Here is a 10,917-nt window from a genome sequence, read left to right on the forward strand (position 1 = left end):
AGGAAGGTTGTTTGTTTTTCTTCTGTTACACCCCCTTTTTTGTTTTATCTCCCAAAAACTAAAAAGGACATGGCTGGTATGAGTGGGAGGCCAGTATACTGCATTCGGTGTGGGATGTGGGAGTTCCTGGAGACAACTTGCCTCCCGGAAGTCCATATCTGTGCCAGATGCGTGGAACTGCAACTCCTGAAGGATCGTGTAAGGGAGCTGGAGCTGAGGCTCGATGAACTCAGTTTAGTTAGGGCAAATGAGAGATTAATAGATAAAAGTTATAGTCAGGTAGTGACACCAGGGTCTCGGAAGGAAGACACGTGGGTCACAGTTAGGAGGGGTAATAGTCAGAAGGGTGATGTGCCAGAAAGTACCCCAGTGGCAGTCTCCCATAAAAAAAAGGGATGGCAACAGATGGGAGAAGGGAAGGGAGTGAGCAGTCTGTGGAGGGATCCCCTGTGGTTGTCCCCCTCCAAAATAGGTATATTGTTTTGGATTCTGTGGAGGGGGATGACCCTCCAGGGGTAAGCCACGAGGACCAGATCGCCTCCACGGAGACAGGCTCAAGGGTCCGGAAGGGAAAGAAGCGATTTAGGAGAGCGATAGTTGTGGGGGACGCAATAGTTAGAGGCACGGACAGGCGGTTCTGTGGGAGTGAACGAGAATCCAGGATGGTAGTCTGCCTCCCTGGAGCCGGGGTACTGGATGTCTCCGAGAGGGTAGGAAGCATATTTAAAAAGGAAGGTAGTCAAACGGATGTGATTATACACATTGGTGAAAATGATGTCGGTAGGAAGAGCAGGGGGGTCATACGAGAGAAATTCAGGGAGTTGGGTGCTAGGCTAAAAAGTAAGGCCTCCAGGGTAGCAATCTCTGGACTGCTCCCGGTGTCTAGTGCAAGTGAGGCTCGGAACAGGGAGATTCTACAGTTGAACGCGTGGCTAAAGGACTGGTGCAAGAGGGAGGGTTTTTAATTCATAGATAACTGGGAAATCTTCAAGTCAGGATGGCAACTGTACAGAAAGGATGGGTTACACCTTAACTGGAAGGGAGCAAATATCCTGGCTGGGAGTTTTGCGAGAGTGTTTCGGCAGGATTTAAACTCGTGTGGCAGCGGGGTGGGGAACAAAACAGTAGGTCAGTAAATACTGAGGCTGGGGTTGAGCTGGGGGCCAGGGCAAGGCTAGCTAAGAAGAGGAGCACTCTGGAGGAGGATGACCTGAGTGGGCCTGGAGGTCTGGAGTGCATCTGCTTCAATGCAAGGAGCGTAACGGGTAAAACAGACGAACTTAGGGCCTTAATGCTTATGCGGAATTTGGATGTGGTTGCGGTGACGGAAACTTGGTTAAAAGAAGGACAGGACTGGCAGCTGAATATTCCAGGGTATAAGTGTTTTAGGCGAGACAGAGGAGGGGCTAAAAAAGGTGGGGGAGTAGCGATATTAGTTAAGGAGCATGTTACCGCGGTGCAGAGGGTAGACAACTTGGAGGGGTCATGTACTGAGTCGCTGTGGGTGGAACTCAGAAACAGGAAGAGTGCAGTCACTATGCTGGGGGTGTACTACAGACCACCTCTCGGCCCACGGGAAGTGGAGGAAAGGATATGTCAGGAGATTCTGGATAGGTGCAGAAAAAATAGGGTTGTTGTAGTGGGGGACTTTAATTTCCCTGGCACAGACTGGAAAGTGCTTAGAGCTGGGGGTCCGGACGGGGAGGAATTTGTAAAATGCGTACTGGAAGGTTCTTTGGAACAGTATGTAGATAGCCCGACTGGAGAGGGGGCTATACTGGACCTAGTTCTGGGAAATGAGCCCGGTCAGGTCGTCAAAGTTTCGGTAGGGGAACATGTGGCAAATAGTGACCACAACTCTGTTAACTTTAGGATAGTAATGGACAAGGATGAGTGCTGTCCTACGGGCAGGGTGCTAAATTGGGGGAAGGCTAACTATAGCCGGATTAGGCAGGAATTGGTGGATGTTGATTGGGAGAGGATGTTCGAGGGTAAGTCCGCGTCTGGCATGTGGGAGTCTTTTAAGGAACTATTGATAAGACTGCAGGATAGGCATGTGCCTGTAAAAAGGAAAGGTAGGATTCGAGAGCCGTGGACAACCAGGGAAATTGAGGATCTGATTAAAATGAAAAGGGAGGCGTACGTTAAGTCCAGGCAACAGAAAACAGATGGAGCTCTGGAGGAATACAGAGAGAGTAGGAAAGAACTCAAACGGGGAGTTAGAAGGGCAAAAAGAGGTCACGAGATGTTCTTGGCAGGCAGGATTAAGGAGAATCCTAAGGCATTCTATTCATACGTTAGGAACAAAAGAGTTGTCAGGGAGAAAATCGGACCTCTCAGGGACAAAGGAGGGGAATTATGCTTAGAACCCAAGGGAATAGGGGAGATCCTAAATGAATACTTTGCATCGGTATTCACGAAGGAAAGGGGCGTGTTAACCGGGAGTGTCTCGGAGGGAGGTGTTGACCCGTTAGAGAAAATCTCCATTACAAGAGAGGAAGTGTTAGGTTTTTTAGGGAACATTAAAACTGACAAAGCCCCAGGGCCTGATGGCATCTATCCTCGACTGCTCAGGGAGACGAGAGACGAAATTGCTGGGCCTCTGACGGAAATCTTTGTCGCTTCTTTGGACACGGGTGAGGTCCCTGAGGATTGGAGGATAGCGAATGTGGTCCCGTTGTTTAAGAAGGGTAGCAGGGATAACCCAGGAAATTATAGGCTGGTGAGCTTGACGTCCGTGGTAGGGAAGTTGTTGGAGAGGATTCTTAGAGACAGGATGTATGTGGATTTAGAACGGAACAATCTCATTAGTGACAGACAGCATGGTTTTGTAAGAGGGAGGTCGTGCCTTACAAATTTGGTGGAATTTTTTGAGGAAGTGACAAAAACAGTTGATGAAGGAAGGGCCGTGGATGTCGTCTATATGGATTTCAGGAAGGCATTTGACAAAGTCCCACATGGCAGGTTGGTTAAGAAGGTTAAGGCTCATGGGATACAAGGAGAAGTGGCTAGATGGGTGGAGAACTGGCTTGACCATAGGAGACAGAGGGTAGTGGTCGAAGGGTCTTTTTCCGGCTGGAGGTCTGTGACCAGTGGTGTTCCACAGGGCTCTGTACTGGGACCTCTGCTATTTGTGATATATATAAATGATTTGGAAGAAGGTGTAACTGGTGTAATCAGCAAGTTTGCGGATGACACGAAGATGGCTGGACTTGCGGATAGCGAAGAGCATTGTCGGGCAATACAGCAGGATATAGATAGGCTGGAAAATTGGGCAGACAGGTGGCAGATGGAGTTTAATCCGGATAAATGCGAAGTGATGCATTTTGGAAGAAATAATGTAGGGAGGAGTTATACAATAAATGGCAGAGTCATCAGGAGTATAGAAACACAGAGGGACCTAGGTGTGCAAGTCCACAAATCCTTGAAGGTGGCAACACAGGTGGAGAAGGTGGTGAAGAAGGCATATGGTACGCTTGCCTTTATAGGACGGGGTATAGAGTATAAAAGCTGGAGTCTGATGATGCAGCTGTATAGAACGCTGGTTAGGCCACATTTGGAGTACTGCGTCCAGTTCTGGTCGCCGCACTACCAGAAGGACGTGGAGGCGTTAGAGAGAGTGCAGAGAAGGTTTACCAGGATATTGCCTGGTATGGAGGGTCTTAGCTATGAGGAGAGATTGGGTAAACTGGGGTTGTTCTCCCTTGAAAGACGTAGAATGAGGGGAGATCTAATAGAGGTGTACAAGATTATGAAGGGGATAGATAGGGTGAACGGTGGGAAGCTTTTTCCCAGATCAGAAGTGACGTTCACGAGGGGTCACGGGCTCAAGGTGAGAGGGGCGAAGTATAACTCAGATATTAGTGGGATGTTTTTTACACAGAGGGTGGTGGGGGCCTGGAATGCTCTGCCAAGTCGGGTGGTGGAGGCAGGCACGCTGACATCGTTTAAGACTTACCTGGATAGTCACATGAGCAGCCTGGGAATGGAGGGATACAAACGATTGGTCTTGTTGGACCAAGGAGCGGCACAGGCTTGGAGGGCCGAAGGGCCTGTTTCCTGTGCTGTACTGTTCTTTGTTCTTTGTGAGGTCTTTGTATGAGCTGAGTTGTAAATCAGTGGAAAGCCAGCATAATACTTGGTCTCTGAAACGTTTCTACATCCATGAACTTTGTTTTAAAGAAATCCACATTTGAAAGCCCGGCCACGACATGAAATATCAGCACCAGAACAAGAGGAGGTAAGAAAGACAGACACTCACTTTGATCTTTTCATCAGCACATCTGAGAGTTAAGAATGTGTGACATGATGTTCGGACACTGGAGTGAGTGTACAGATGTGATTTGTTACATGTGAAAAATAGCAAGCCTAAATTCATGGTGAGATGGAGTGAAGAGCGGGTCCCAAACACACACAGCTACTTGAGACACAGCAGGAGATGAAATGGCTAATGTGGCCAGGGCATTGAGACAACATTGTGACACCATCAAGGCATTGACACACACTCCAGAGAAACTGAGTTCAAAACAATCAGGATCCAATTAAACACAATGCACATGCTCACAAAGTGAGGAAAATTACAGTAAAATGGATCATATAATGGATTGGGACAATTAAGGGCTTGGGAGAAATAATACTGAGTAAGAACTGTCCACAAGTTGGATAGGGGTAAAGAGAGCTGGAGAATCTTTTACATCTTTTATGGACTAGTAACCCAGAACTGACAGCGCTCCTTCAGGAGTAGGAAAGGTCGAGTAGATGTGACCCCAGGCGGGACAGGAACAGAACTGGAAAATAACGGAGTGGAATTGAAATTGTCTCAATGACTGAACTAACAATGTGTGGAATGTACAGACTGGGGGCACAATGGGTGGGGGCGGGGCTCCCGGGTCCGCGCGCCTGAACCCGGAGACGTCACCGCGGAGCAGAGTGATTGCTATTGGCTGATTGAGGCAAGGCTCCATTGTGCCGTCACAATGACTCAGAGGGGCGTTCCCAGCACACACTGTCCCATTGGCAGCAATATCACTGGTTACAGAAGCAGCACACTGCGGATTGGACACCAGCTCAGCGCGGCTGGCGGTCAGAGCCCCGCCCAAACACACGTAGGCCTGGGCTCCGCCCCCTCATTGTCCACATGCGGCATATTGACCAATGGTTGCCAGGAGGACCGGATGGGCGATGGTCCTCCAGCCAATCAGAGTCCGGGCCTTGTGTCAATGGCCGCATGGAGCTTCGTCCATTGTTGCGGCTGCTCCTCTCCCTCTGAATGAAGATTAAGCTTCAGACAGACTCAACCTTCCTCCTGTCTCCTACATCTGTGAGTAAAACACTTTCTTTTCTCCCCCTTTCCATTTCTTTTCTCATTTTGCACTTCAATTTTTAACTTCTGGGTCACCACTCGCTGCCTAAATAAAGATTCTCCTCACATTCTTTATGTATCTATAACCAGGTAATACAGTGTATTACACACACCATCAGTCTGCTCATTTATATCCAAATGTAAAACTGTAACGTGACTGTCAGCTTGAAGATTTTCAGCTCTCTGTGCCCACAACAGGAAGAAGTCTCACAACACCAGATTAAAGTCCAACAGGTTTATTTATTTATTTATTTATTTGTACTTTTCCAGTTCAATCAAATCAAATCCAATTCAGAGTCTCAACAAGTTGAGACATTTCCGATCCAGGCTGACAAGACATGACGGGAGACCAAAACCACCCTGTCCTGGGCCTGATCTACATGAGTCAAGCTGATTGGAGAAGGGGGAGGATCCTCCTTCAAGACTTGAGCTCATTTGCATCTTAGCCAAAAGGCCGAGATGCCGCTTTTAAAAATTGCTTCATATGAAACATATGAAGCCTCAGCGTAACCCAATGACCCCAACCAAGTGCAGGCGATCCATACTACACTTGATCTTAGCCAAAAGGCCGAGAAGCGATTTGGTAGCACAAAGCCATCGTCACAATGCCACATTTGGTAGAACAGGAAACTTGAGAAACTCGGCATCACCACCAGCAGCAATCAAGCCTCCCCCGGTACCACTGCAGGGAAGTCCATTGTCAACTTGTCGGACACACTTCAACCAGATGAAATCGAAGTTCTCAATTTCTGCCCCACCACCAAAATAGACCCCATCAGTCTCGCAGCAGACACAGAGGAATTCATCAGGCGAATGAGGCTGCGGGAGTTCTTCCACAAACCCCAAGAGGCCAACAGCGAACATAATGAGATAGTCAATGAACTGGAACAGCCGATAGAGAGATCCACGGTACAGCAACCGAAGAGGAAAGAGTCGAATTGGACTCCTCCGGAAGGCCGCTGCCCTCGACTTGACATGTATGCCCAAGCCGTCAGGAGGTGCATCAATGCCAGATTCATCAGTCACACTCACAAGACAGCCCCGAACATCACCCAAGCACAACGCAACGCCATCTGCGCTCTCAAGATCAAGCGCACCATTGTCATCAAACCAGCAGACAAAGGAGGGGCAATCATCATGCTGAACAGAACGAATTACTGCAAAGTGTCCTGACAACTGAACAATGAGGAAAACTACAGACAGTTACCTGCAGATCCGACCAAAGAACACACCCGTCAACTCAACAGACAGATCAAGACATTTGATCCGGACCTTCAGAGCACCCTCCGTGCTCTCATCCCACGTACTCCCCGCGTTGGAGATCTCTACTACCTCCTGAAGATACACAAGGCAAACACACCTGGCCGTCCCATCGTATCGGGCAATGGGACCCTGTGCGAGAAACTCTCCGGCTACGTCGAGGGCATCCTGAAACCCATTGTACAAAGAACCCCAGCTTCTGTCGTGACACTACGGACTTCCTTCAGAAACAGCACACATGGAGCAGTTGAACCAGCAGCACTCCTCATCACAATGGATGTCTCGGCACTCTACACCAGCATCCCCCACAACGATGGCATTGATGCAACTGCCTCAGTACTCAACGCCAACAACTGCCAATCTCCAGATGCAATTTTACAATCATCCACTTCATCCTGACCACAATGTCTTCACCTTCAACAACCAGTTCTTTATCCAGACACAGGGAATAGCCTTGGGGACCAAATTCACACCTCAATATGCCAACATCTTCATGCACAGGTTCGAACAAGACCTCTTCACTGCACAGGACCTTCAGTCGAAGCTGTAAACTAGATAAATCGATGACATTTTCTTCCTTTGGACTTATGGTGAGCAATCACTGAAACAACGATATGATGACATCAACAAGTTCCATCCCACCATCAGACTCACCATGGACTACTCTCCAGAATCGGTTGCATTCTTGGGCACACACATTTTCATCAAGGACGGTCACCTCAGCACCTCACTGTACCGCAAGCCCACGGATAATCTCACGATGCTCCACTTCTCCAGCTTCCACACTAAACACGTTAAAGAAGCCATCCCCTACGGACAAGCCCTCCGTATACACAGGATCTGCTCAGATGAGGAGGATCGCAACAGACACCTCCAGACGCTGAAAGATGCCCTCATAAGAACAGGATATGGCGCTCGACTCATCGATCAACAGTTCCAATGCGCCACGGCGAAAAATGGACCTCCTCAGAAGACAAACACGGGACACAGTGGACAGAGTACCCTTCGTTGTCCAGTACTTCCCCGGAGCGGAGAAGCTACGGCATCTCCTCCGGAGCCTTCAACATGTCATTGATGAAGACGAACATCTCGCCAAGGCCATCCCCACACCCCCACTTCTTGCCTTCAAACAACCGCACAACCTCAAACAGACCATTGTCTGCAGCAAACTACCCAGCCTTCAGGAGAACAGTGACCAAGACACCACACAACCCTGCCACAGCAACCTCTGCAAGACGTGCCGGATCATCGACACAGATGCCATCATCTCACGTGAGAACACCATCCACCAGGTACACGGTACATACTCTTGCAACTCGGCCAACGTTGTCTACCTGATACGCTGCAATAAAGGATGTCCCGAGGCATGGTACATTGGGGAAACTATGCAGACGCTGCGACAACGGATGAATGAACACCGCTCGACAATCACCAGGCAAGACTGTTCTCTTCCTGTTGGGGAGCACTTCAGCGGTCACGGGCATTCGGCCTCTGATATTCGGGTAAGCGTTCTCCAAGGCGGCCTTCGCGACACACGACAGCGCAGAGTCGCTGAGCAGAAACTGATAGCCAAGTTCCGCACACACGCGGACAGCCTCAACCGGGATATTGGGTTCATGTCACACTATTTGTAACGCCCACAGTTGCGTGGACCTGCAGAGTTTCACTGGCTGTCTTGTCTGGAGACAATACACATCTTTTTAGCCTGTCTTGATGCTCTCTCCACTCCCATTGTTTTGTTTCTTAAAGACTTGATTAGTTGTAAGTATTCGCATTCCAACCATTATTCATGTAAATTGAGTCTGTGTCTTTATAAACTCTGTTTGTGAACAGAATTCCCACTCACCTGAAGAAGGGGCTTAGAGCTTCGAAAGCTTGTGTGGCTTTTGCTACCAAATAAACCTGTTGGACTTTAACCTGGTGTTGTTAAACTTCTTACTGTGTTTACCCCAGTCCAACGCCGGCATCTCCACATCCTGTTAGATAGCCAATCCCCAATCCACGCCAACACCTTACCCCGTGTACCCCAATCTTCTGCAGCAACCTTTTGTGAGGCACCTTATCGAACGCCTTCTGGAAATCTAAAAACACCACATCCACCGGTTCCCCTCTGTCAACCGCACTAGTGACATCTTCATAAAAGTCCAGTAGATTCGTCAAACACGACTTTCCCTTCATGAATCCATGCTGCGTCTGCTTGATCGAACCATTCTTATTCAGGTGCTCTGTTATTTCCTCTTTAATAATGGACTCTAGCATCTTCCCAACTACGGACGTTAAGCTAACCGGCCTGTAGTTACCCGCCTTTTGTCTACTTCCTTTTTTAAACAGCGGCGTAACAGTAGCTGTTTTCCAGTCAGCCGGCACTACCCCAGAGTCCAGCGAATTTTGATAAATTACTACTAACGCATCTGCTATTACCTCAGCCATTTCTTTCAGTACCCTGGGATGCATTCCATCCGGGCCCGGGGACTTGTCTACCTTCAGTCCTATTAGTCTACCAAGCACCACCTCCTTAGTAACAGTAATTGTATTAAGGACCTCCCCTCCCACCAACTCTCGATCTCTAATATTCGGCAAACTATTTGTGTCTTCCACCGTGAAGACCGACACAAAGAACTTAATTAAAGTCTCAGCCATTTCCTCGTTTTCCACTATTAAATCCCCCCTCTCATCTTCCAAGGGTCCAACATTCACTTTAGCCACTCTATTCCTTTTTATATACTTGTAAAAACTTTTACTATCATTTTTTATATTTTGAGCTAGTTTAGTTTCATAATCTATCTTTCCTTTCTTAATCGCTTTCTTAGTCGTTCTTTGTTTTTCTTTAAAGCTTTCCCAATCCACTAATTCTCCACTATTTTTGGCCACTCTGTACGCATCTGATTTTATTTTAATACTCTCCTTTATTTCCTTCGTTATCCACGTCCGGTTATCCTTTTTCTTACAGTCCTTCTTTATCACCGGAATATATTTTTGCTGAGTACTTTAAAAAATCTCCTTAAAAATCCTCCACTGTTCCTCAGCTGTCCTACCTACCAGTCTGCTCGCCCAGTCTACATTAGCCAATTCCACCCTCATCCTATCGTACTCCCCTCTGTTCAAGCAGAGGACACTGGTTTGGGACCCTACTTTCTCACCCTCCATCTGTATCAGAAATTCCACCATATTATGATCACTCATCCCAAGAGGATCCTTCACAAGAAGATCCTTAATCCTACCTGTCTCATTGCACAGAACCAGATCCAAGATAGCTCGCTCTCTCGTAGGTTCTGTAACAAACTGTTCAATGAAACAATCCCGACAGCATTCCAAGAACTCTTCCTCAAGCCCTCCACGTCCAATTTGAGTCGACCAATCAATATGTAGGTTAAAATCCCCCATGATTATTTCCGTTCCACTTTTGCACGCATCCATTATTTGCTTGTTTATAGCCCTCCCCACCTCTAAGTTATTATTTGGGGGCCTATAGACCACGGCTACCAGTGTCTTTCTCCCCCTACTATTCCTTATCTCCACCCACAACGATTCCACGTTTTGCTCCTTAGAGCCTATGTCGTCTCTCACTACCGTCCTGATATTATCCTTTATTAACAAAGCTACCCCACCTCCTTTTTCTACCTGTCTATCCTTCCTAAATGCCTGATAACCCTGTATATTCAGTTCCCAGTCCCGGTCACCCTTCAACACGTTTCTGTGATGGACACTAGATCATATTCATTTGTATGGATTTGTGCCATCAACTCATTTACTTTGATTCGAATTCTTCGTGCATTCGGGCAAAGTGTCTTTATGCCAGCCTTTATCTGGACCCGGTTTGTTGAAGCGCTACTAACATCTCCCAAGCCCTCTCCTCCTTTAGCTAGTTGTTTATTCACTATACTCCTGGCATTAGAGTAGACACCTCTCAATCCTATGGTCTGACCTCTCCCCTTCTCTGTTCCCAGTCCACCTGCCCTCTTGCACTGCCTATAACCCTTCTCTGTTTGCGAGCTACCTTCCTCATTCTCACTCTCAGTCACAATCGATCTGTAATGATGATCTGTAATCCCCACAGCTTGCCTGAACTTGCAGAGTCTCACTGGCTGTCCTGGAGACAATACACATCTCTTTAGCCTGTCTTAATGCTCTCTCCACTCACATTATTTGTACCTTTAAGACTTGATTAGCTGTAAGTATTCGCATTCCAACCATTATTCTGTAAATTGAGTTTGTATCTTTATATGCCCTGTTTGTGAACAGAATTCCCACTCACCTAAAGAAGGAGCTTAAGGCTCCGAAAGCTTGCGACTTTT

At 47.6% G+C, this 10,917-nt stretch overlaps 1 protein-coding gene and 1 pseudogene across 1 annotated transcript in view; one reads left to right on the plus strand and one right to left on the minus strand.

The window, feature by feature from the left end:
• The window catches only part of LOC144483898 (uncharacterized), a 40,454-nt gene that overhangs the window by 4,264 nt on the left and 25,273 nt on the right, over positions 1-10,917 (plus strand). The window lies entirely within an intron of this gene.
• LOC144483925 (U2 spliceosomal RNA) lies at positions 5,763-5,942 on the minus strand (annotated as a pseudogene).

Source organism: Mustelus asterias, unplaced genomic scaffold (genome assembly GCF_964213995.1).
Source record: "Mustelus asterias unplaced genomic scaffold, sMusAst1.hap1.1 HAP1_SCAFFOLD_84, whole genome shotgun sequence".
Classification (NCBI taxonomy): Eukaryota; Metazoa; Chordata; class Chondrichthyes; order Carcharhiniformes; family Triakidae; genus Mustelus; species Mustelus asterias.